At 47.1% G+C, this 26728-nt stretch overlaps 1 long non-coding RNA gene across 1 annotated transcript; it reads right to left on the bottom strand.

Moving 5' to 3' along the window:
* Window positions 1-3540: 3540 nt before the first annotated feature.
* LOC116471526 (uncharacterized) lies at window positions 3541-15468 on the bottom strand. The gene is made up of 4 exons (XR_004248814.1): window positions 15418-15468; window positions 14906-15105; window positions 6430-6581; window positions 3541-5282 (listed from the first exon to the last, which is right to left on the bottom strand). It is a non-coding gene; the product is annotated as an uncharacterized LOC116471526 (long non-coding RNA).
* Window positions 15469-26728: the final 11260 nt, after the last annotated feature.

Genomic DNA, 26728 nt, shown 5'->3' on the forward strand with positions numbered 1-26728 from the left:
TCACTTTATCCCAGGAGGCCAAGGCTGCAGTAAGCTGTGATTGTGCCACTGCACTCCAGCCTGCATAACAGCAAGACCCTGTCTCAAAAAAAAAAAAAAAAAAGAAAAAGAAAGGCTGGGCTAGGTTATAGGGGAGCTCGGCTAAACCCCTCTTCTTCTTGAGACCCCAGACTCCTTTCTGGGGTTCTTGAGTTGAAACTAGGGTCCTGCTGGGAGGCATCCTGAGGGCCACTGGCAACATGGAAGAGCACAGAAGCTTCCCTGAGGGCAGGTGAGGGGGAGGTGGACATGGAGCCAGGCCTCAGGGGCCCTTGGCAGGGTGGCTCCGTCCCTGGGAGGTGAGGGCTGCTGCTGCTGGCTGCTGTGCCAGCCCAGGGTCTGTTCCCTGTTGCTGCTGGGTCCCAGCTGGCCTGCCGCCTGCCCACAGCTTGCTTGGGCTGCCAGGCCTTTGTCTTCGTGAGTTCCTGGCTTCGCCCCTGATTTGGGTGGTGAATGCAGATGACTGGCACAGCAATGCTTTCTCGACACACAGGGCACTCCCTCCTCCTCTTGGAGACCGGAGGGTGTGTGCCAGGACAGAGGCTGTGCCTGGCGTGTGGGAGAGAGTGAGCCACAGGAGGGTAAGGGCTAGTCCTCAGGCCACATGGAGAGCAGCATGAGCTGTTTTTCTAGATTCTGTAAGAACTCTTCCTGCTGAGTGAAAAAAAACTCTCCTGCTGAGAGAGAAAAGGCTGGGGAGAGTTGTCTCCTCCCTGGACAGTTCCTGCACTGTCCTCAGAAGCTGGAGACATGGAAGGTGGGAGAAGGAGAGTTGGTTTTGCTTAAGACTGGGGAGCTGAGTCTTAGGAGAATCCACCAAATCCCACGGTTTTGCTGGGGACCTGCTGGCTGGCAGGAGATTGGACAAGATGACCCCTTGGCCAACTGAACCTGGCATCTGCCTCCAGGGCAGCTGATCTTGGCACCCCCCCCCCGCCCGAGGACAGGTGCCAGTTCCGGATGAGCATTTGGGCAGGATGCCAAGGCTGGCCCCATTTCAGAGCATGACCTCTGCCGGCAGCCCCCCAGGTGTGAGGCTCGGGACTTAGAAGTTGTCATGAAACAGAATCATGGCACTCTTGTCCATATTGGCAGGGGAAATAAAACTCAAACTGAAGAGAGTGGATGTAATGTTCTCAAGTGTAAGTTTTTCTTCCATAAATTTTTAATTAAACCTTTGGCACCCATTATGCTTTCATCCCTGGAAAGCTCTGGCAGATGCCAGAATTGTAGAACCATTTTCAACACGTGTGAATCCAGTGAGACGATTCACAGCTCTGCGGGGCACAGCTGTGGTTGGAACTTGAACAGTTTGTGGTGGCTTACCAATTGCATTTTCGGACGGTAAGGTTGTGCCTGGTCTGTGTGCTGAAATTTGGCATGTCAGTGCTTTGCTGCACTGCTCAGAGGGACCTGGTGACAAGTGTCCAGGCCCTGGAATAGGTGAAGACATCAGTGGCTTGGAGCCCTGTTTTTCAATTCCCAAAAGTCTGTGTTTTCATTTTGATAGAAATCTGTTAAAATTCATACAATCTCATCAAGATTATCTGAGTACTCACCTCGTGACTTGGATTTACGGCACCACTGAAGAGATCCTTTACATGTCTTCGTAATGGTGTTTGTTCAATTGCTCGTGTTTGCACCAAGGGAAGGCCGAACACTGCTGAGGTCCACGGTACAAAGGAAGTTCAGTTTGCTTGCATTTGTTTAGATAAAGTGAAGGTGGAACAAAGCTCATGCCAGTGGGCAGGATGGAGGCCAGGCACCCGTTAGCTGGTGGCCAGGGTCACGTTCATATGGCAAACAGATTCTGGCTTGCCATGTGGCAACTTGCTAGAGTTCATTGGCAATAAATGTGCTGGGAAATATGTGAGGAAGAGATTGCTGGAATTAGAATTAGGAAGAAATGAACTAAGTGTCTGTTTAAGGCAGATTTTAGTAGCACCATAGGTTAATGTGGCTTCAAGTGAACAGGACAGCTTTATAGAGTTATCAGGTAATCCCTCATTAAAACTGATGCCTTAGGGTTGTGTGCAGGGTTTTGGTTTTGTATCAAGGCTGGTTAACCCGAACTTACAAACAAAGCCTTAAAGTTATTAATGCTACTTTGTCTGTTTGCATACATCTGTTTGCAGGCATTCACTCTCTGCGTTGGTATTAATTAAATTGAAATACAGAAACAGAACTGGCCCGAGGCCACCTCTTTCTACTGTTAAACCCATTCTTGGCAATTTAACTTTAGCAAAACACATCATCTAATTTTATTGGTAGTTTTGTTTGTATTTTATTTCCAAATTTGCTTTGGCTTTTTATGTGTTCAAGGGTGATAAATACAAGGAGTGGATTGCACTAATTTTTGTTTCTATATACGTATCCATTCATTTACCCGGGATATTGCCTGACCTCCTGCTGTGTGACAGGCATGTTCTAGGCAGGCAGGATGCAGCAGTGAGTAAAGATGAAGAAAGCTCTGCCCTCGTAGAGTCTACCATCTAGAGGCGGAAATAGTCCCCAAAACAAAAAGAACCCAGAACAAACCAAAACCTCACAAACAAATTAGTAGATATACAACAAAATATTGAAGGAAAAGTTAGCTGGGTAGGAAGATGGAGCAAAAGAGGCATTCCCCTTAGGTGAGGTGGTCTGGGTGGGCCTGTCTGAAGAGGTGATATTTACTCAGAGACCTGTGTGAAGCAAGGGAGTGGAGCATTCCAGTTGGGGAAGGGGGTTTTAGCTTAGGAAGCAGCAAGTGCAAAGACCCCTGAGACGGGCATGTGATCAGTGCATGTTGTATGTTTCAATTATGCTGAGAATAAAGATTTCATATTCATCGGCACATGGGGGTTTGGGAGCCTGCAGCAAGAGGTGGAGTAGCTAGCCTCGTGTGGGGGCCTAGGAGGATCCCAGATCCCGACAGAGGAGAAGCCTGGGGGGCAGAAGGCTTCCCTCAGGCTTGTGAGCTGACAGGTCGGCATAGCACCTTGGCTGAGGGAGGGCAGAGGGAGGAGCCGGATGGCACCCCTCCCCACCCCTGCAGCCTGTTCCCCCCACAACATGGGCGCATAGAGCGGTGGTTCTCAACCTTGAGCAGAATCACCTAGAGGGCCTGTTAAAACATGGACTGCTGAGCTCCACCCCAGGATTTCTGATTCAGGAGGCCTGGGGTGGGGCATGAGAATGCAGTTCACCAAGGTTCCCAGATGATGCTGATGTTGCTGGTCCAGGGACCACACCTTGAGAGCACTGATCGAGAGCAAACGCAGACCATGCCGGGATTTGCCAAGAATGACTGTGGAGAGAGAGTGAGGCACAAAGCCTTCACTAAAGGTGCCCCCAAGTGTTTGACCAGGTCTGCAGTGTCCCTTGCTGAACACCAGTGCGTGTATTGTGACAGGCGTTGCCCATGCATCTGAGTCCATGGTCACTACTCTCAGGGGCCTGAGTACATAGGTCAGGGAGGAGGACCCCTGTGGGAGGGGAACATTGGACAGTTGATCGTGATGCAAAGGAAAGATATTTTCTTTCGGTAAAAAGTGAAGTGGGAGCCCTTATAAACCCTTATCATCTGAAAGTTGGAAAGAATAATGTTATTATCATGAAGCTCAGGCTGGATAGGGTTGGGGTGCAGCTCTGGCACAGGGCCCTGGGCAGTCGGCACTCAGTAAATATGGACTGACACTGAGAAGCGGTGGCTGTGATGTTACCACCTAGAGATTGCATTTGTGCCCTGTGAATCTGGGGTCCAGCGGCTCTTCTGTCCTGCCCCTTCTCTCTCTCTGTCTCTCATCCTCTGACTCCGCAGGCTTTAGCCTTGTCTCCTAGCCGGGGCATGTGTGAGGTCCTTTGCAAGTAACTGGGGACTCCGGAAACACGAGGTGGTGATATGCAGGGTGAACTCCTGATACCTGGCTTGATTTTCCCAAGTCAAGACCTTCTGCTTTTCCCAGGGGTCTACCTTGGGTGTGGGTTTGAGCACTGGGGGAGGAAGAAGGAGAGGGAGGCAGTGGGCCATGCTCTGCCTGGAAGCACGCAGGAAGCTGATGGGAAACAGCTGAGCCAATAGCTCTGCACACTCAGAAAATAAATCCTGGCTTCCGAAGAAGCTGCAGAAAATTGATTTTTTGCAGCTTCAGTGGTCATCCTGAAGGATTTGGGGGATGGAAACGGGGCCCATTTCTCATCTCTGTTCTGTGCTGCTGGGTCAGGCGTTCCTCAGGCCTGGGTCAGTACCCCTTGCTCCTCCTTGTCTCCCCACCACTCTGTGCAGAGAGGAAGGGGCCGAGGGCTGGTCTTCCTCAGCGTACCCCTAGTGTCCAGCTGCTTTCTGCCTGTTGCCTGTCCTTTGGGCCCGCTGCCGTGGATGGGAGAGGTGCGCATGTTCGTGCAGCCAAGCCGGGATTATGGCATTTGCACAGGGATGTAGCTGTGGGTCTATGTGTCTGGGTTGTTGAGGGACAGGCTGGGGTGGGTGCCCTTTAGAGCTTGGCCTCTGCATGACTGCCTAGTCCCTCAGTGAATGCTGCAATTGGCTACTAGGGAGACATTAGCCAGCTAGGTAGGTCTGCTGTAACCATTCCCCTGTGTCTGAGCGGGCTTGCTAGGGGCCAGGGCCATGTCTGGGAACAAGGGCTGGCCCTCTGGCATGTTTCCCCTACATGTGTGGAGAGTGGACTTAGCCCAGGCCCAAGGGATCTGAAGATTCCCACAGCCAGGGAGGAAGCTGCAGCTACAGATGGACGGTTCCTGGAACTCCTGTTGGCTTTGGATGATTTCATGGAAAACTTGGCCAGGGTGCTGTGAGGCAGAGCTGTGACCTCTCAGCTCAGCAGCCAATGCGAGGAGTTCCTTCACCTTGTAGAGACATGCAGTGTGGGCCGCCACAACCCTCCCCTGGCCCTGTGTCAGCCCTGCCCTGTGGAGCCAGCTGGGTCTCTCTGGTCCCCAGCCTGTGCCTGGCTGTCAGGAGGGATGCATTCTGTCCTGCTGGGCTGACGTGGAACCCCATGAGCTCAGGCCTGAAGAGCCCCACCCTTTGTCCACATGGGGAGGTAGGGATTAGAGACAGGAGTCTGGACTGCTGTGGTCGCTTTTGTTGACGCTTGGAATTTGGAAAGGAATCGTCTTTCCTGGTGGTCCTCGCTGATGTGGCATATCAGTGTCTCTTTCCCCAAGTAGTGCTGCCTTGCATCGCTCAAATGTTTCCATCTTGCTTGACTTATTGGAAGGAGCCACAAGTGAACACCCTGCCAGAAAAGATCAAGTTCATCGGGAGTTTTGTTGCTGAAATCCCTGAAAAGTAGCAAGCGTTTCTTTTTCCTCATCTTGTTTATAGTGGCAGCTTCTGTTGCTCACACCTGGTGGCCCTGGTGCTTATGCTTGGGGTCACAATGGGGATGTGAGGAGGGAGGAGAATGGAAGAAAAGGAGAACATTGGTCAGTTGATCGTGATGCAAAGGAAAGATATTTTCTTTTGGTAAAAGGTGAAATGGGAGCCCTTATAAACCCTGATTCGCCCAAAGTTGGAAAGAATAATGTTATGATCATGAAAGTGTTATGGATATGGTTCTTTTCCCCCAGATTTGGCCTGATCAGGGATTCTATGTGCTGGAATTTCATGTATCACCTATTAATGCAGTAATGTTATTAATAAGCATAAATTAAAGAGCAGCCGACTTAGTAGGTTCTTATTTGCAGACACCGTGCCAAAACACTTTATTATCCATTATTTCATTTAATTACCTCAGGAACCCTATGGGTAATTACTATTGCCTTTTGAAAGTAAGGGAAACAGAAGCTGAGAAATGAAATAATGCGTCTGAACTCCGCTGAGAGGCAGAGCAGGGGGGCCAATGGTAGGGGCTCTGGACTGAGATCCCGGATTTACCCTAAGAATACCACTTCCTGGGTGCCAGGTACTCCTGCCTGACAGATAAGCAGGGAGGTTGAATGCTTTTGTTGTAATGATGATGAGAATGGTGATGGAGAGGTGATAAAGGGCAAAGGCCCTGGAGCCAGCCTCCTGAGTCCAAATCGCCATAGCACCGCTTAGCAGCTGGGTGACCTTGGGCAGGTGCCTCAGTTTCCTCATCCGTGCAATGGGATAGCAGCTGTACTTGCTCAGGGGTTGTTGTGAGGATTAAATAGGGCCTTAAAGGGTACATCAGTAGGTGTTGGTGGTGATTATTGTCATCCTCTGAGTGTTCTCCCAGGTCCACACTTTGCTATCCAGGAGGCCCTATGGGTTAGTGTGGTGAAGCTGGCACATGATGGATGTCCAGTAGATATTCAGTGGATGAAGGAATGCAATTTACCAGGTGCCCTAGAGGCCTTTGGCAATAATTAATCTTCTCTTAAAAGGATCTTCCCCACAACTTCCTGCCTGAGACTGACCTGCAGGTGGGAGCCTGCCTCTCATCCACAGTGGCCAGCAGGCCTTTCCTGGGTCTTCTTGGCAGGAGGGTCACAGTCCTGGTGGATCCCAGTGGCTGCTGGAGGCACAGGTTTCTTGAGAGGCAGGTGATGGCAGACCCCAGCCCTCCAGCCTGCGAGGAGGGGGATGGTAGGAAAGCTATCGTTCCCTGAATAAGGGGGCTGTTCCGCATCAATGTGCAAGCCATGGAGCTGGAGCCCTCCCCCCAGCCTCATGGGAAGGGGCTTGCAGAGAGCCCAGCCAGCCAGCGCAGGAGGCTGCAGGGCCTGTCAAGGTTAACAGATAGTCCTTGGCTCTCCCCTAGGAAGTAATTCAACTTCTCCCCTGACTTAGGCCACATTGTTTCAAAGCATGTGGTATAAACTACTGACCACTGGGGAATTGCTTGAATTAACAAACTCATTTTTCCCGAGACCTGAGGTTGAACTTGACTGAGGAGTTCAGGGCTCTTTTGTAGAAATCCAATAGATCAGGAGAACTCATGTTACACCATGTTTTCAACCTTGATCAAATGCACATTTCGCATGATGTGGCCTTCTCCATGCCTGCACTCTTCCAGCTGCACCAGATTGCTTGGAACTGTGGCAAACAGGCCGGTAGTGGGCACTGGAGCCTGAGAGAGCTGGCCTCCTGCCTGGGTTGGAAGGAGCTTCAGAACGACTCCTCCCTCCTCTTCTCTCACTCCTGCCTCTCCCATACCTACTTTCGGAGTGCCTTATACTAAGAAAGATGGGGTATGAAGGGTTAGCTTGAATCATGCCGGTTCCCCTCCCCGCTCCACTCACTCTCCTGCATGTCTTGCTTCTGCCAATGAATACCTTCTGAGCCTGTCTCCACTCCACTAGTGCACCCTCCACAGGGCCCACGAGAGACGCAAAAGAGCAACAGCAAGCCAGTCCCTCTCCCACCTCCAGCCCCGCCCACACAGCCCACAGCCCACAGCCCACAGCCAGGCCTAACCTAGAGCAGGCTCAGTGGAAGCCCAGGGACAGCTCCACACCTTAGAGGACACAGGCCTCTCTCCCGCAGGCCAAAAGCTTCCCAAAAAGGTTCCACATGTGATATAGGCTGAAAACCGCAGGGGACAGTGGATATCTGGAGCATGAGGAAGATGGGACTCAGATAAGGAGGGTAGGCTTCCTGGAGGAGGCTGGGTGGCATTTGGAAGCCCACAGGATAAGAGAACAGGTTTTGCCAGGCTGATATGGAACTGGAAGACAGCAGTGCTCCCCACCCTCTGTCCTCTGCCATCTACACACTGGGGATTCCATTTTGGTGAGGCAGGCAAGGGGGTATGTGGCCCAAGTTAATCCTGCCTAGCATCCTGATCACCCGGGGAGCTTATAAACCTGTGCACGGACAGCTCCACTCCAATCAATTGCCCTTGGATGGGGTCTAGATATCTGCAGTTAGAAGTTTCCCAGAGGGTTAGGATGCTGGGCCATGCTCCAGAGCGCCCTCCCTACTGCACGAGTTGGCTCTCTTTAGCCTGTCTCCTTTCCTGCAGAGGCTCTTTGGGGTTCAAAGACCTCAATCAAAGGAGACACATTTGATGGACTCTCCCTGGCTTTCAGTGCCCCCGTGGCCCAGTTCAGCTCAGGCCATGGGAGGTGAGTTCTGGATCATAGTACCTCTGGGTCCCAGGGGCAGGAGATGGGGGCTCAGCCACTCCTTATGCCAACCTCTCTCCATCTAATGGTGGACGGCTCTCACCATCTCCTCTGCATGGATTTCTTTATTCCTTGGCTCCTGTCTCTTCAACCTAGAAAGAACCAGAGGCTGCCAGCTTTTGGAAGCGCCATGACGTTTTGGCTTTATCTGCTGCTGCACTGCAGTTCTCCTGGAATTTCCTCACTCAATCAGGGAATACGATTGGCCCAACTCAAAGGTCCATGATAGCCCATAGATTGGTGCCACAGGTAGCAGATGGGAAAGGAAACATACAAAACATGTTGTCAGTGGGCCAGGGGTGGGGCAGGCAGGTGGTGGCCATGATCAATACAGATCTCCGTTGAGGCAGAATCTTCTGAGAAGCTGAAGCCTGGCGGAGGTATCTCCATCAGGGAAAGCTGGCCAGATAGTCATGTGCAGGCAGGGAAACAGAGCTAGAAAACTTGGAGATTCATGAGCTAGAGTCCTCACTTCCATTTCAAGCATGATGTCAGAGACTCTATGTGGGTGCAGAGGGGCTCTTGGGCCTTCTCACAGCCATAGATATGGTTCCTTCTTTGTGCGTCCCAGAGCTTAGGGTGCTAGGAGAGTAATGGCAGGTTTGGAGATTACTTAGCTGTCTTGGTCTTCTTGTTTTGAGGAATTTTCATGACAGAGTTTCTTAATCTGAGCACCGCTGTGAAGCTTCAGGGGCTTAGGAATCATTTGACATTGGATGAGTGTTCTGCTGTGTGAGCTTTTCTGGGGAGAGGGGTCCATGTCTCTATTAGCTTCTTCCAGGTGCCCCTGGCCCCAGGCATGTGACAAGGCACTGCTTTCTGGAACATTTGAGTTGCACTAGTTTCTTGTGTTCTCAACCACAGTGAGATCTGTGGAGCAAATGGCCTTGCTTGGTTTCATCAAAGGAATGTAGAGGTGTCTTCAAAGTCTTTGTCCTTTCTGGTCACTTTCCTGGTGGCTGCTATTGCCATAGGCAAGTTCTGGGGGAGGTTGCCATCAGAAAAGGGTGTGCAAGACAAGTGCATAGGGGCTGTGTTTTATGCATGTGCCAAGAGAAGAGTCTCTTGTCTTTGCCTCTTTTGGTGTTGGCACTTGGCTTAGAAGAGCACAGAAACTTGGGCCCAGAAGTGTTTCTGCCTTCCTCTCCCTGTGCTTCCACAAGAGTACCCCTGGGGTCAGGGGAGCCACGAGAGCCTCCTGGAGTATGTGACTGCAGGGTGAAGAACCTCCTTTAGTTTCGTGGCCCTTGGAAGCAGGGGGTGTGGAATGACTCAAGCTGGCATAGGCTCATATCCAGAATATTCCCCTTGTGGCTTCCTGCCTAGGTCAAGGCCAAGCTTCCTATGGGCCTTAAGGGGCTCTCTTAAGAGATCAGACCCAGCAGTAAATGCCTGCTTCACCCTCTCCTGAGCAGCTGTCATACAAGGTATTAGTTATGTGCCAAAAATGTTCTGACGGAGACACACCAATGGCCTTGGTTGGAATGCCGGAAAACATTCATCCCAGTGGTGGTTGTGGTGCTGACAGTGGGTACTGTCACCCTCCTGCAGTCTGGGCTTCATGTGGACATGTGTGCACTATTTATGTGGCTAATAGGCTTCCTTACTGAGGGCAACGTTTACATGCCGTAAAAAGTCCATTAGCTGAATTTAAGCTTCTCCAGAGATCATGGGGCCTAATCTGTACTTGGCATTTGACGTGGAGGGAATTGAAAATCCCAAGGACCCTTTCTGCTGGGCTGTTGCTGGGATCGAAGAGAGAGCTTCGCTGAAGGTGTGAATAGGTGAATGGATGTATTAGGTGAGCGAGTGAGAGAATGATATCATTGGGGCCAACTGCTTGTCTCACAAGGCTGTGAATAGAAGTGAGGCTATTTTTGGGTAGGTATTCAGTAAACAGCCTTTTATTTTTAATGCCAGGTGGCACAAAGTTAGCCATGGTAACAAGACAGTTTTGTTATTTTTGAAGATTAAAGTGTTTAAAAATACCATTCCCTGTTTTTAAATCAATGGTTTGAAAGCTTTTTTGTTTTTACTCTTCAGCTAAAGACTTTGCCAGGCTGAGAAGCAGTACCAGTTGACCTTTTCCCGGTTGTACAGCCTAAGCCTGAGTTTAAGATTGTCTCTGTACTCAGGCAGTGTCCTTTGGCCAATCTGAAAGTGGGCCAGTTCTGCTGGCTCCTCTCCTTTCTGGGAAGTTCACCCAAGTCCCTGAGCCAAGACGAACAGAAGGTTTGTCTGAGTCAATATCTCTACTGCATGCCTGGGCCCAGCAGAGCTTATGTTGGGTCAGTAGTCCAACCTTCAAGGCCTCACTTGAGGACCCCGCGGTCCAGCAAACAGCACAGTGTGAGATCATGGGAGGCCATGAAATGACACCCTAGATTATAAGAGGCAGAGAAGTGCTGTGTGGAAAAAAAAAAAAAAAAACTCAGAAGCTTTAGAACCAGTAGATACTAAGCTTGAATCCTGGCTCTGCCGCTCACTAGCCGCATGAGCCTCGTCAAGTGCTATGACTGTTCCGAGCCTCAGTATGCTCACCTGTCAGATGGGGATGATGATATGCATACTGCATGGGTGGTTCTGAGTGCTTCATGATGATAATGAGCGTTAAGTGCCATGTAAAGCACAGATATATGAGGGCAAGATCCTAACAGTCTGACTTTGGATCTTGCACTACCACTCACATGACCCTGAAGCTCAGAGAGATTGAGTGACTTGCTCGGTTTTCTGTATACATGGGCATGCCTTCCCTTCCCTTCTAGTCACATCCTGCATCACAGGCGGTGGATGAGCCTGTCAGTGGTAATGATGGATCCTGTGATCAGTCCTTTCCTCTTGCCAGCCGGGCCAGAGGGAATACCCCATGGGCCGTGGGTGCTGACCAGCTCCTGTCTGCACACTGGGGCTGTAATGATTTCAAGACCATCCCCCTCACCTCAGGTTTGGGGAATTTGGAGCAGAAGGGATGTAGAGAGCATTCCCTTGCTGTGGCAGTCCCAGGGGTCTGCCCCAGCCTTCTGATCACTAGCAGGCCTCAGGACTAGCCAGGCTGTGGAGCTCGGCCTGACCCTGACCTTGGGCCCTGAACTCCACTGGTGCCCTGCTTGTCATGCACAGCCCCGTCAGAGCTGGCTCCCTGGGCTGAGGGGCTGCCCTGTGCTCCTCTGAGCCCCCGGCCGAGCGCACCGAATTATGTAATGCTGCTGAGCCAACATTTACGCGTCGCAGCCAATTTGCCGGCCTGGAGTTACACTGTGCAGATGCTCTGCCTTACGGCTTGCTTTTGTCTCGGAGGCCGTAAGCAGATAGCATAACCCCGCTTACCATTAGACATTTCGCAAATCATCTAGGCTCGAGCGTGCTGCAGCCAGACAGTTCATTTACGCTGTGAAGGGTATGATTTGTAAAGTAATAAATTTCCCATCTTTCTGCCAGCAATAAAGTACAGCAAGCCGGCGAGGCCAAAGCCCTCCAAAAATATACTGGCTCCCAGCGAGACCTGGAAGAGAGCTCTTTCTGGTTCTGCTTCTCTCTGTTCCTGAATTCATTGAATTCTGGGAAGTCAGGTTTGGGCCATAAATCCCCCTACCATCTGGGTGACCCTGAGACCCAGCACAGATGTGTTACTAGCATGGGTAATTCACCCCTACTATGACACAGTTGTCACTTCCGGGTCCCTCTTGGTTCTGGCATTAGAAGAAGGCCTTACTGGACCTCATTCCAACTGGGATGGAAAGTTGCTGACTGTCTCACCCCTATTTGTGGCTATGTGTCTGTGCTTGGGACCCAGGCAAGGCTCTTTCTCCTGTGAAGTTAGTGGCCTACAGCGATGGCTGTCTGTGTGCTGGTGGGAGCTCCTCTCGGTCTCCCGTGATGGCCTGCAAGGGCAAGTGTTTGGTCAGCAAGTTCTCTGTTGTGAAGGTGGCTGCTCTGAGTAGAAGGTCAAGGACAGGCTCAGAATGAGCCTTAGGAGTCTGGGTCCCAATTTCCTTGTTGGAGGAGGCTCAGTGGGTGGTGGGCACTTGCCACCAGCAGATGCTTCGTTAGAAGCAGGAGTTGTCAAGGAGCCCCTGGAGTTTCAGCCCAAAGTGGCAGCTGTGGTCTGGGACCCTGAAGGGCAAACAGGTGGCTTGGAGTCCCCAGTTTTGGCCAGGCCTTTTCTTCTTGCCCCCTTCTTCTGTTTAGAGGGGCCGGGCTCTGTCTCTGACCTTTGTCGCAGATGATGGTGAGGCCTCGCGCGGCTCCCACTCTCTACTTGTGGGAGCTATCGCTGTTTCCTCTGCAGGAAAGATGGGCCTGAAAATGGCAAAAAGTCTCACATTTAGCTCTGATGGTTTCCTCTGGCCCTCACCTTCTCAATCTTCATATGTTCTCTCTTTTTTTCCTCTTCCTTCTTCTTCTTTTCCACATCCGCCTCCACTTGTTCCACCTTTGATATTTGCTAAAATTTTGTTCCATTTAAAAATTATATAATGTTTGGGGACTAGATAAAAGTAGGAAAAGGAAGTTACAGTGAAATGGCTCAAACACAGTCACTGTGTCTGCTGTGTTCTATTGTTTCTAGGCTGAGGGTTTCCAACTGGGCTGTGGAGGCCCCAGAAAGGGACATCCGCCTTCACTTAGGGCAGCCCTGCTATCACCTGTGGACACAGGGCCTCTTCTAGAGTTCTTTGTCCTAAGTGGGGTGGGTAGATAGCGTCTCCTCCCTACTGTCGTGAGGAGAGTCTGCTTTTTATAAAGTTGCTCCCAGCATCAGAGGCCAGCCCCAGTGGTGGGAAGGAAGGAAGGCAGAGCCCCAGGAATGTCCCTGCCCTGACTTAGCTTCCACGGCCTCTTTGATTCTGTTGTTTACACCCCAGCTCCTCCACCCGACAGTCTCTTCCAGGTCTCGGCTCAGGCCCCTCACTCAGCTCCAGCATTCGCTGCGTGTTGATCTCAGTTTGCTCAGGGATGTGGGGGAGTTGATAGTTCCTGCCTGATAGGATTGTGAGGATTAAAGGAGATGATCTGGCATGCAGAAGGTTTCAGCAAACGTTGGCCAACAATGCAGGTTCAATGTATGCATCAGGCACAGGGCCATTATTGCTCAATCCGAGGGTGCCCACACATGTTAGTGTATGTGAACTTCCCTGACCCTGTTGGGCAGTGCACAGCCTTTGCCCTGTATGTGGCAGCCCTGAAGGTGATGTTTCCAGCCCTGGGACTGGAAAATGAGGGTCCAGGAGAGAAGTTTGTTTTTGGAGAGGTAGGGGAGTCCAGTATGGGGGTTCAAGTGGAAGACTCAATTCTTTTGCTCTGGGAGAGTGAGCAGGGGTGGCAGGGTAGGGTGACTCAGGCCACAGGGAGGATGCTGCTTATCGCAGTCTTTAGCTCTTTGGAGAAAGATGAGGACCAGAAGCTGAAAGTGTGGTCAGGACCTGTTGGCCAAAAGACCAGAGGAGAAAGGCTGCAGAGAAAGAAAAGTTGCCATGGGTTACCAGGAAGGAAGACCTGAAACTGGTGCTGAGGCTCTAGGGAGCAGCTGTCCCAGGAAGGAAACCCTGGACCAAACTGCCCTCTCCTGCCACAGCTGCAGCGGTGCCCAGAGTTCAGGTCTGGGTGCAAAGGGGAGGGTAGATGGGGACTGTCAGAGGATTCTCTGAACTCTGTAAGACATCACGGGTCATTCTCTCTCCAGTGAAAGGGCAAATGCTTCTTGAGCAGGTACAATGCACTAGGGACTGTGTGAGGGACTTGATGTGTATTACCTCTTTTAATCCTTAGGACAGCCCTGTGAGCAGGCATTAGAATGGGGAAACTGAGACTCAGAGATGTTACATGACTTGTCCAAGTTTTCCTAGCTAGGAAGGAAATAAAAATAGGATCCCAACTACTTCAAACACTTCCCTCTAGACTGTAAGCAACGCGGGGGCAGAGAATGGCTAGTCCTGCTCTCTGCTGGCTCCTCTAGTGTGTTTGTCAAGGTGCCTGGCACACAGCAGGACTGCGCGAGTGTGTGGTTGAGCCCAGGTCTGCGTGTTTCTGAGCCCATGCAAGGTCTTTGAAGGTTCCCCTGAGCTCCTTTCTGCCCTGTGACAGCCCCCTTGCCTTCCCTGGAAAGTACTGCTTGTTGGTTGGGGGAGGTCTCGGGTTGACAACACCCTGCCGCCAGCTCGCTAGCCCCTTTAGGCCCCGAAGAAACTATTGAGTCATGCATTTTGCTTGGCTTTTGATGATTCGTGATTCGTCCTTGTGAGGAAGGCAAGGGAGTGACTCATGCTGATTTAATAAGCCTAGGAATATTCCTGAGAAGTGGCTGATCAAGTGCCGGTTGGCAGCCCACTGCCCCGTGGCTGCCAGCGCCAAGTGCTTGGAAATCACCAGGTTAAACAAGTCTGCAGAAAATTCAATCTTCCCGGCATGATTTTCCTTATTTGAGCTAATAGCATGAGGCGCCTTTATCCTGGCGCTGCGAAGTGCACCGGCGGCCTTGCCGTCTTCCCTAGGGGCGTGGGGGGAGAAGGAGAACAAATGCCTTACGTTTAGCAGATGCACTAGGAACTGCTAGGACCTCCCAGGGTTTACCTTGTGCCCTTGGAACCAGCAGCTCCGCCCCAAGGGAAGCCAGCCCTGTGTCCTAGTGCCGGAATGATGGGGTAATGCTAGTGAGCCGCCCCTTCTCCACAGGGTACTGAGAACCAGGCCAGACAGCAGCTGTCCTGGCCTCTCAGCCATGTCAGGACTAATACACCTGGGTTGGGCCCACTGGGGTCAGGTTACTCACGGTAAACAAGTGCAGGTGGAGAGAGGTGGCCCAGAGGAGCAGGCCAAGGTGGCAGGAGATGGGTCATTTCAAATGGCTCACCAGCAGCCCAGGGGATCCCTGACATCTAGCAGGTATTGACATTGGGATTAACCCTGTGGGTCGATAGTTCCGTGCTGATTCTTCATGTGCCTCTGTGTCAGATTGCTCAGGCAAGAGGGCTGGAGAAAAAAATCAGAGATGCACCCAACTTGGTCAGTATCTGTGCAGGGATCCTGTTATGGTTGGCGTCCCTTGCTTTGAAGCTCTGATTCCTTTCAGAAGCTTCTGAAGTTCAAAGGAGCAGGTGGGGGTGGATAGGTCATTGGGAAAGGGCAGACCCTGTTCAAAAGTAAGATACTTCCTAAATCTGGTCTCCTTTCTGTAAGTTCTTTGGTGTCCCTCCCCATATGTGTTGAGACCCTTGTGGCATGTTAAGCTCAGTGCTGGGACCAGCCAGGGGAACAAGGTTTCTGCCTTCACGAGTCTGAGACCTGTTTAGAGTGCAGCCTCTCCTCCCACTTTCCGCTCCTCTCCCCTCCTCCTATGCATCTATCCATCCCAAAAAAATGCTATTGTGATAACACACATAAAGCATTTAGCATTATGATCAGCTCCATAATTGCTAGTTTTTATTTCATAATTAATATTATTAGGTCAGATGTGGTGGCTCACACCTGTAATCCCAGCACTTTGGGAGGCCGAGGTGGGAGGATCACCTGAGGTCAGGAGTTCAAGACCAGCCTGGCCAACATGGCAAAACTCCATCTCTATTAAAAATAGAAAAATTAGGCAGGCGCGATGGTGCGTGCCTGTAATCTCAGCTACTCTAGAGGCTAGGCGCGAGAATCGCTTGTACCCGGGAGGCAGAGGTTGCAGTGAGCCGAGATCATGCCACTATACTCTAGCCTGGGCGACAGAGCAGACTTTGTCTCAAAAAATAAATAAATAATGTTTATTGCTATTATTTAACATCTCTTGCATGCCAGGCAAAAACAAAAAAAAAGGTGAATACTGGAGCAAATTGGTGAGTGTGTTACGCGAGAGCTAGAAATCCTAGAGCTGGTCTAGCCTCACCCTTCATGCTGCAGATGGGGATACTGAGGCCTAGAAAGAAATGAAGAGATTGATGGGAGTCTCATAGGGAGGGCATGGCTAGGCCAAGCCTGGAACTCAGGGCTTCTTCTGCCATGGCATGCAGCTGTCATGCCGGGATGGGGTGGTCTGAGGAGGCTTCCTGGAGGAGGTGGGTTTTGAGATGAGCCTTGGGATGAGAGTAGGAATGAGATCAGCAGGAGAGGAGGAGCGAGAAAGGGCAGAGCACAGCAGCCCAGGATGGTGTGGAGGAGGGAGCCACAAGGGGAGAAAGGTCGGGAGAGACTGGGTGGGGGGCACCAGAGCCATCTCTGTAGCATCTTTTGAGGGGTCCTGCAAAGGCCTCACTGCTCCCACATCCTGCACTCTGCCACTGCCATCAGGTACTTCCTCCCGGCATGTGCAGATCAAATGGTGGCCCTGGGGCCCGCGACTCCGTCTGCTTGCCTGCCTCAGCGCTCAGGCTCAGTGGGGACCCATGGGTCCAGGCTGGAAGTCACAGGCCAGGCATCCATGCTGAATGCATCTCTCCTGGGAGAGCAAACCCATTCAGTCATAATTTGCCGTTAACCCCTTATATTGGTTTCCTAGGCCTGCTGCAACAAATTGCCACACACCAGGTGGCTTAAAACAACAGAAATTTATTCTCTCAGAGTTCTGGAGGCCAGAAGTTCAAAACCCAGGTGTTGGCAGGGTTGACTTCTTCGGGAGGATGTGAGGGGGGATCTGTCCTGCTTCTCGCTCGTGGCTTCTGGAGGCTGCTGGCAGTCCTTGGCACGCTGTGGCTTGTGACTGTGTAACTCTAGTTTCTGCCTCTGTCTTCATGTGGCCTCCTCCTCTGTGACATCTCTTCTTCTTATAAAGGCACTTGTCATCAGGTTTAGGAACAACCTGGTTGAGTCAGCCTGGTCTTCATCCTGAGATCTTTAACTTAATTATATCTGCAAAGACTTATTTTTCCAAAGAAGTTCATGCTCATGGGTCCTGGGTGGACGTATCCTTGGTGGTGGGGGGGCAGTGGGGCACCATTTTCGCTACACCCCTGGAGCAGTGTGACAGTGTGGCCTTGGGGGATGAGTCACAAGGGAACTTTTGTTGAGACAAGAGGATAAGTCTGGGTGAGACATTGCACTGGGGGTCCTGGGCAAATTCCCAGAAGTGTTTGGGCCTTGGCCATAGAGGTTTTTCTGAGACTGAAGACTCAGGGCCCAGCTCTGAAGTGATGATCAGGGCTTGTTGTTAGGCACTGCCATGTTGGGGATGGACCTCTGTGCCCATGGTCCACTCGGGGGCTCATCCAGGGCAGTGCTATCCAGCAGAACCTTCCGTGGTGATGGAAATGTTCTTTAGATCTGAGCTGTGCAACACAGTGGCTCCTGTTCCTGTGTGTCTATTGAGCTTTTGAAATACCCACTCTGGCTCGTGCAACTGAAGGCCTAGATTTTTTACCTCTATTTAATTTTAATTTTAATTTTAACTTAGATAGGCCTATGGGACTAGTGGCTTCTGTACTGAGCATCACAGCTCCAAAGTGTCTTGATTTCACCCCTTCTCCTCATCTGTTTTTCATTTCACTATCAAAAATGTAATTTAACACAAGAACTGAAATTGTTCTTTTGTTTTTTTTATGTACGTAATGCTTAAAGTTTTAACTTTTGGCTTAGAGACGGAGGCCAGATGGAGTTGACTGGTTTTAGGCCCAGTACAAGAAAGCATGGCCTCCTCTTGCAGTGAAATGGAAAAGAGGAGTGTTTTCCTGTGGACAGTGCTGTGGCTCACAATTGCCTGGTAGTTAAGTGGGAGAAGCAGCTGGAGAGGCTGCAGTAAAATCTACAGTCACTGGCAGCAAGGAGGTTGCTGCAACGTTTCTTAGATCCAGAAAGAAGGGATGAGAACCCATGTCCACATCCCTGGGCCTTGTTTGGAAGTCTGTGAGTTTGGGGTTCTTTGCTCTTTATCATGGTTTCTGGGAAGCCACAGGTGAAATTTGGGTCTCATGAAGCAGTTTTCCCTCAAATTACTCGTTGTATTCCTGCTTCCACAGATGGATATTGTATACTGTCTTGCTTTAGAGTGAGGATATTTATTTTTGCACACTGTTTAGACATGATCTTAAACAACACTTCATTTATTTACACGTTGGCGTGTTTTGGACCCTTCTGGATGAAAAATAAAGTGTTTGCCTGAGAGCAGAAAATCTCCAGTGAGGCGGCTCTTCATAGGGTGATGGGATCTTCATGGGCTTAAACTATATGGGCTTTAAGCTCAAGCTCATCTCCTTTTCCTTGCTTCTTCCTGGCAAACCAGACACAGTAGCATCAAGACTCAAAGCGCCTGCCTCTGTGCTTATGCTCCATGGGCACCCATGTGTCCAGGCTAGAAGTCACAGGCCAGGAAGAGGAGGAGGTTCTGGGCCTCAGACTCTGCTAATGCAGGCAGATCAGGCCTATTTTAGATGGGGATTTGCAGAGGTGTCTACTGCTCAGGGTCATGCTAGCACTGCACTGTGTACATGTAAGACACAAATTAGGGATTTAGAGGCGCGGAGGCTGCTGAGTGTTGCTAGGCAACCTTTCAGCTGGGCCTGGAGGTAACACAATCTCTGGGAGCAGCCCGGTAGGAAGGCCTCCTAAGGACAAAACTGAACTTTAGAAACAGCGTCTTCTGCAACTGCACCTGCCTCGCTTGCCTCTAGAAAGGGTGGGGGCAGGTCAGCAGAGCCATGCTGTTATATAAGCTACTTGGGGGAATTGTGCATCATCCGTGGATTCTTTATGGGTTATGTCTTCTTTTCCTTATGTATTTATTTATGTCCCACCTTGTACAAAAGATCTGTAGTCGCTTTCAGAAACACAGATGTTGCAGCAGGACAAACATTAAATAAGAAGAACCTGGGGCAAATGGAAAGGAAGGGTAAGAAAATAGGAGTGTGGTTGGTCACTCAGCAAGGATAGTGAGGATTTACCATGTGCTTGGCTCTGTCGATACAGCAGTGAACAGAAAAACAGCCATGGTTCCTGCCCTCCTGGAGCTTACAGTCTAATAGGAAAGGTGCAGGGGTAGGGGGAGGGAGGAAGAAAGGCCACCATGGATCCAGTGCTTTTGTTGGGGGTAGGCTGAAAATTAGACTGTGAGTCTTCTGGCGGCCAAAGCAAGAGGTGACTACAATTATTAGGGACTGGGTATGTTATCAGTGTCGTGTTGGTAACAGTACAACGACAGTAGCTTCATCCTACTGTCCTGGGTGTGCAGATCATGACATAGGTGCTGCCAGGCCCTGTGCAGAGATGCTCCCTTCTTTCCTGCTTCGCTGTCAGCCTCCCTTTGGCACCAGCCTCCTGGTTGGGTTCATGTCATCCAGGACATCCTGGTGGCCATCCCTCAAGTGAAGGGCTTGGGTGCTCTTGGGCCCAGCCAGTCTCAGAACTCTTCCCTGCAACCTTCCACTCATGTCCTAGGCCAGACTGTTCTCTCCTTCTAGAATGCCACTTATCTCTGTTGTCTCTGTCTTCTCTTCTTGCCCATTTAGGGCTCTTTATAGTTTCTAATGTGCCCTTTACTGATAGCATTTTATTTGCTTCTTCCAGAAATATGGTTTGATTCTGTGTCCCCACCCAAATCTCATCTCGAATTGTAATCCCCACATGTCCGGGGGCGGGGGAAAGTGATTGGATTATGGGGGCAGTTTCCCCCATACCATTGTCATGATAGTGAGTGAATTCTCATGAGATCTGATGATTTTATAAATGGTAGTTTTCCCTGCACTCTCACATGCTTTCTCTCCCCTGCCGCCATGTAAGGCATGCCTGCTTCCCCTTCCACCATGATTGTAAGATTCTGGAGGCCTCCCCAGCCTTGCAGAACTGTGAGTTAATTAAACCTCTTTTTTTTTTTTAAATAAATTACCCAGTCTTGGGGAGGGTCATTATAGCAGTGTAAGAACGGACTAATACATCCAGCAACCCTGGTGAGCTAGCTGTGATCTTAGTCATTTACAGCAAAAAGGAAGCAGAGGCACAGCCTGGCCTGGGTTTGCCTGAGGTTCCACAGCTTCCTGACCCCATTTGACTCCTATCTTTGGCTTCATCAGATTTGGCATATGTGACTTTGCTTCTATAGTGGGCGTGCAGCTTGCTTATAGACTCTGGAAGAGCCTAATCCTTCTGCTTCTGGCATCTCTCTGGGAGGCAGGCCGGAATTTCATTACCCCTTCCATGGTCAGGCCAGGGTCGTCCCTTCATCCCATGGATATGAGTATCTGAGGTCTCATTCTCCCAAGGCAGTCCTTTTGTTTGTCTGTCTGTCTGTTCATTTGTTCATTCAACAAATATGTCTTGAGCAAGCCAGGCACTGTGTGCTAATCACCCACCATCCTTGCCCTCAAGGAGCTCACAGTTTAGTTGAAGAATGATCAACACATGTGAGATGACAGTGCAGAGTAAAGAAAGTGTGAGTGTGAGTTAGGGTATTAGTCAACAGCAGCACTGGGTGCTTAGAGTGACAGGAGGTCTGGGACCAAGACATATGGAATGGTTGTAAGATCTGGACAAATTTAGCCTGGTTGTGTTTTTATTTCAGCTGCTGTTGATTAACACTCTAACTCACACTCACACCTTCTTTATGCTGCACTCTAATCTCACATGTGCTGATCCTTCTTCTAATTGGGCAAAGTTCACTTTAAAGTGCAAGGACATTGAATGCCATATACCCTTGTATGAGCTACCCATAGAAGCAAGAAAGGCCTTACCTCTTGTGTTCTTGGAAGCATACTTCTATTAATGCACCCTTAATTTGCAGCAGCAGCCTGGTGGTATAAGAGACAGCTTTGGATAGGTATGCCTGCATCGTAAGCCTCTCATACAAGAGGAGACTTCTTGAGCACTTGAAGACATAGGGCCCTCTTTTCCCTGAGGATTGTTGCAGGAATCTTATTTAAGAACATGAGGGCAAGTGCCTTGTGCATGTCCCATTAATGAATGCTGCCCGCTCTCAGGTTACATAGCAGTGTTCTTGGATGGATTTCAATATTTTGATCCCTCTTTAAAGAAAGCAACCGCAGCTATCCCAATTATGAATTTGGAAATACCCTTGTGCAGCCGTTGGGGTGGGAGTCGATTGGGCCATTGTGTTATCATTCCACGCATCTCCCAGAGATAGAGACCTGCATAAGTAAAACCATACTTCTGTTCTTTACGATCCAAGGTACCAATCCCAGGACTATTGGGCAGACTCAGGAAGCAGCACATGGGGAACATTCTCAGACTTGGTAAGTAGCTGGCCCGCTGATAGAGGAGATTAAGGTGCTTTTGATCTCTTCTCCCCTAATGACAATGTCTCTAGTTTTAAAAATGACTCGGGGAAGTCTTTCTTTGAACAGTCAAGAGGCTGCTTCAAAAAGAGCTCACCCTATTTCTAGACAATGTGTCTGGGAAATTATGCTGCTGAATTGTAAGTGAAGTTAGACGAATTTTCCCTTCTGCCTCCTTAAAATCATGACTTTGTCCTTTAGATGCATTAGCTGATGACCCACAGTGCACCCAGGCTCCGCACTTTCTCCTGGAGTCAGGCCACCTGTCTAGGCTCCAGCCTCTCAGAGGTTGGCTCTGGACAGTCACATCTGTCTGCATTTGCCCGAGGAGTTGTCTGTATGCTTTAGGGCATTGCTTTGCTGCCATACTCTGCAACCTCCATCCAATCTTGGCCCTCTGCCTGTTATTTTGAGCAGGTAGCCTGGGGAGAGGGACCTCCTGAAGACAGCAGAATGATGTAAAGGTATTCTGGTGAGATTAAGTCTGGGAGCAGCAATTCCTTGTGCAAGATGTGTGAGGGAAAAAAAAATATGTGAGTGTTGCTTTGGCCCTGAATGCATGGAGAGCTATATGAATTAGTAGAACTCAGATGTCAAATCATCAATGAAAGAAAATCTGGCTTAAGTAAACATTTAACACTCATGTCTTCACGACATGGAGATTAAGAGTGTGAACCTTAATATAGACTGCTTGGGTTCAAGTCCCAGTGTCTCCAGTTACTAGCTGTGTGGTCTTGGGCAAGTCATTTAATTTCTCTGAGCATAAATTTCCTCATCTAGAAAATAGCATCTAGCTCATTGAATTTTGAGAAATGAAATAATGCATAAATAAAACACCTGCTTTATCTGCTGTGTGCCCTACCAAATTTTGTTGTTGCTCTGTAATTATAATTATTCTAATGTTATTCTAATCCTTGATTGATGATTGTTCACAAGCTTTTTACCTTACTTACTGTGATTAAGCTCCACATGCAAGGAGCTATGGGACAAAGAGGGAAGGATGAGATTTCATTTCAATTTCATTAGAGAAGGATAAATGCACAAAAAGTAAAAGTGTGTTTTAAAGCATATAAGTTTATACCAAAAGAGAGAGATTATTATTAATATTCATATTTAGTGAGCATTTCCACATAGAATATAAAAATGCAAGAGAATGTTGCTTCCACCCTAACAGTAAAACAAACCAGACAGTTTATAAAATCACATATTTTTAAGTCTGCCCTGAGGACACAAGGTAACCTAATGAACTAAAATCAAAAGAGTGGCAGCCCCTCCGAGGATATTACCCTGGGCAGAGCAGCAGGAGGAGGAGGTAACCATCAGAGATAGTAAGAAGAAAACAACTGAAATTGTAATCATGTTTTAAGAGCCAAGTATGGGCTAGCCTAACGGTTTAGAATTATTATAAGCTGCAGACACAAGGGGTGTCTCACTCTTGTCCTTTAGCTTCCACTGAGAGCTTACACAAAAAAATTGGGGGCAGAATAAAAGGATAGACAACTCTCTGTGGTGCAGGACCTGCGTAAGTCTGTAGCAAGAGAACTAATAAAAACCCTCCCATGCTCATGACCTTTTGTGAGTAAGAGGCAGAGGTTATCTGCCACTGGAAGTTCTGGGAGGTGCATGCCTGAGGTAGATGTACACAAGGCCTGCCCAACACTAAGGCTAGGGCAGGGAAACCAAGAGAAACCCTCATGGACCATGCATGGGCAAGAGTCAGTGGTTATCTGCTGCTGAGAAAGGGGCAGAAAACCAGGTCTTACTCAGGATCTTGCACTGAGTATAAGGCAGCTGTTATCTGCTACTGGGTGAGGGCCAGAAACCTGCCCAAGCTCAAGGTTCTGCACTGAGTGCGGGATAATGTCACATGGGGGAGAGAGAGGAGAGCTAAGAGTGATCCTCTCTAAGGTCCAGGTATGTAGGGCTGCCTAAATAAATCCTTCTGAATGCTGGGCCTTGTATTAGGCATCAGATGGTAGTATAACAGTAGGAGAGGGGCAGGAATGTTGAGAGACCTCTTCTACAGTGCAGAGCCTGCTGAAGTCTCAGGTGGTACAGGAGAATTAAGAGAAACTCTTTATTACACTAGGCTTCATGCTAAGTGGGGGACAGCAATAGTCCACCAGTAAGAGAATCTGAAGATTGTAGTGCATTGAATGTAACTAAAACAATAGCAAAGTCCAAACCCAGCTCAAATACAGATTAGATACTAATTCAGCTTCCTGCATTAACAGACTGATAGAGGAAGACAATTCTCCATTTTTTGGTGTATGTGCCTCATTGCTACTATTTTTTACATACAATGTGTTGCATTCAATATAAACTTACCAAACACATACACACCCCCAAACAAACAAATGAACAATGATATGATCACTTGTCAAGACACAACGTAGTCAATGGAACCAGATGAAAGTTGGCCCAAATGTTGCAGTTATCAGACAGGGACTGTAAAGTAGCTAAGATAAATATGCTAAAGGATCCAGTGAGGAAAAGGCAACATGGGGATTTTCAGCAGAGGTATGAAAACTATATAAAAAAAGATCTAAATAGAAATGCTAAAAAATAGAAAACATGATGTCAGACATGAAAAATGCTGTCAATGAAATTATTAGAAGATTGGACACAAGAGAAAAAAACTTAAAGACACATCAATAGAAATGATCCAATCTGAAACAAAGAAAAAAGAATAAAAGATAGTATCTGAGTTCTGTGGTGTAATACCAAATGTCTTATATATAATTAGAGTCCTAGAAGAAGAAAGTGAGAGAGAACATGAAAGAAGAAATATTCAAAGATAAAAGAATAAAACATTTTCTAAAACTAAAGAGTAAATGTATGCCTTACCAAGAAGCTTAGAGAATCCCAAGCAGATTCAGTCAAATTTCTGAAAACAAAGGATAAAGTATGTCAGTTTCAGCATGCTACAGGAAAAAGACAAAAGATCTTGTCAACCTATAATTCTATATCCAATAAAAATATCATTCAAAAATAAAAGTGAATTGAAGATATTTTCAAGCAGACAAAAACGGAAATAAGCCATCTCCAGGAAATGCTAAAAGGAGTTCTGTAGGCCCAAAGAAAATGATTGCAGATGGAAACCTGGTCCTACAGGAAGAACTTGCATGAATGGAAAACATCAGAAAGAGTGAATAGGTCTATAAATAAAAAGTAGCTTTAAAACTTTTTAAAGATAATTGGCCATTTAAAGTAAAAATAACAAAGGAACATGAATATTAATAGTATTTTAGAGTGAAAATGATTACATAAAGGGGCAGGGGGATTGTTCTTAAAGTGCTCATGAAGTAATAGAATATTTTTTTGAAAGCAAACTCTGATGAATTAAAGATAAAGATTGCAGTCGCTAGAGAAATCACTAAAAATAATTCAGAGGCATGACTAAAATGTCAATAGAGGAGCTAAAATTAAATACTAAAAATATGTTTCATCTTAAAAATAATAGGAACATAAAAACAAAGAGCATAGAAGATAAAAACCAAATCAAAATTTGGTTTAAAATCAAAATAGATGAATAATTGCATTAAATATAAAGGGACTGACTTTCCCAATTAAAAGGCAGAAATTGTCAGACTGGATAAAAATGCAAGACTCAACTATAGAAATACACTTTAAATATAAAGACACAAACAGGTTGAAAGTAAAGTATTTGAAAAAGATAACCTGCAAATACTGTGCATAAGAAAACAGGTGAAACTAATATCAGGTGAAGTAGACTTCAAGGTGATAAAAAGATATAAGAAACATAATGCTATTAAGGGCTTAATTAATCAAGAAGACATAAAAATCCCCAAAGTTTTTGTACCTAATATCAAAGTTCCAAAATACATGAAGCAAAAATTGATAAAATTAAAGGAAACTATACATATCCAATCATAGCTGAAGAATTTAATATACCCTCTCTCAGTAATTAATAGGCTGAAAAATTAGTTGAGTGTATGGAAGATTTGAACAACACTGCTGATAACCTGATCTGATTGACATTTTTAGATTACTCCACCCAACAGAAACAAAACACACATATTTCTGTAATGCATGTGAAGCATTTCTCAAAAGCGATCATGAACTGGATCATAAAACAAGTCTCAATAAACTTCTTAGATTGAATTTCTAAGTATATTCTTGTATATTCTTGTATATTGAATTTCTAAGTATACACAGTGAAATGTAAATTGGAAATCAATAACAAGATACCTAGAAAAATTATTTGAATGTTTGGAAATTAAATAACACATGACTAAATAAACCACAAGTCACAGAAGAAATCATGAGGGAATTTAGAAAATATTTTAAATTTACTGATAATGAAAATATTTTGATAATGAAAATCAAAATTTGATAATAATGAAAATTAAAATCTTTGGCATACACAAAATTTAAAGGGAAATGAACAACTTTAAATGCTCATATTAGAAAATAAGAAAGGTATAAAATCAATGACCTTTGCTTCCACCTTAAAAGCTAAAAGAGATGAGTTGACTAAACCATCATCAGAGTAGAAAGCAATAAAATAGGAGACAAATAATCAAGAAAATCAGCAAAAGCTGAAATTGGTTTGCTAAAAAGATTAATAAAATTGATAAACACCTAGGAAAACTAATGAAGATAAAAGGTCAGAAGATACAAATTACCAATATGAAGAATAAAAGAAGGGACATCACTAAATAGCCTACAGACCTTAAAAGGATATTGTCATATTATAAATAACTTTATGCCAATTAATTCAACGATTTGGATGAAAGGGACAAATTCCTTGAAAAACATAACTTAAAAAATGGACCCAAGAAGAAATAGGAAATATAAACCCTGTATTCATTAAATAAATTGAGTTTGTAATTTAAAAAATTTCCCACAAACAGAAATCTAGGCCCAGCTAGTTTCTCTGGCAAATTATTTCAAATATTTAAGGAAGAAATAATATCAATTCTATACCAACTCTTTCAGAAAATAGAGTATTAGAGAATACTTTCCAACTCATTCTATGAGGCTAGAATTACTTTGATACCAAAATCATACAAGGAAATTATAGAAAAGAAAGTTATAAACCAAAGTTTCTCATTATCATAATTAAATCTTTGATAAAAATCCTTAACAAAATATTTAACAAATAAAATCCCATAATATAAGGAAAAAGATAAAGTAGGGTTTATCTCAGGAATGTAAGGTTGTATAACATTTAAAAAATCAATATAATTTACCACATTAACTTATTAAAGGAGAAAAATTATAAGGTCATTCTGATGTAGAAAAAGCAATTGACAACTCCCAACATCCGTTCTAGATAAGAACTCTCAGCAAACTAGGAATGAAGAGACTTTTTTCAATCTGCCAAATAACATCTACAAAGAAACCTATGGCTGACATACTTATTGGTGATGGAATGC

This window comes from Hylobates moloch, unplaced genomic scaffold, assembly GCF_009828535.3.
Source record: "Hylobates moloch isolate HMO894 unplaced genomic scaffold, HMol_V3 SCAFFOLD_6, whole genome shotgun sequence".
Lineage (NCBI taxonomy): Eukaryota > Metazoa > Chordata > Mammalia > Primates > Hylobatidae > Hylobates > Hylobates moloch.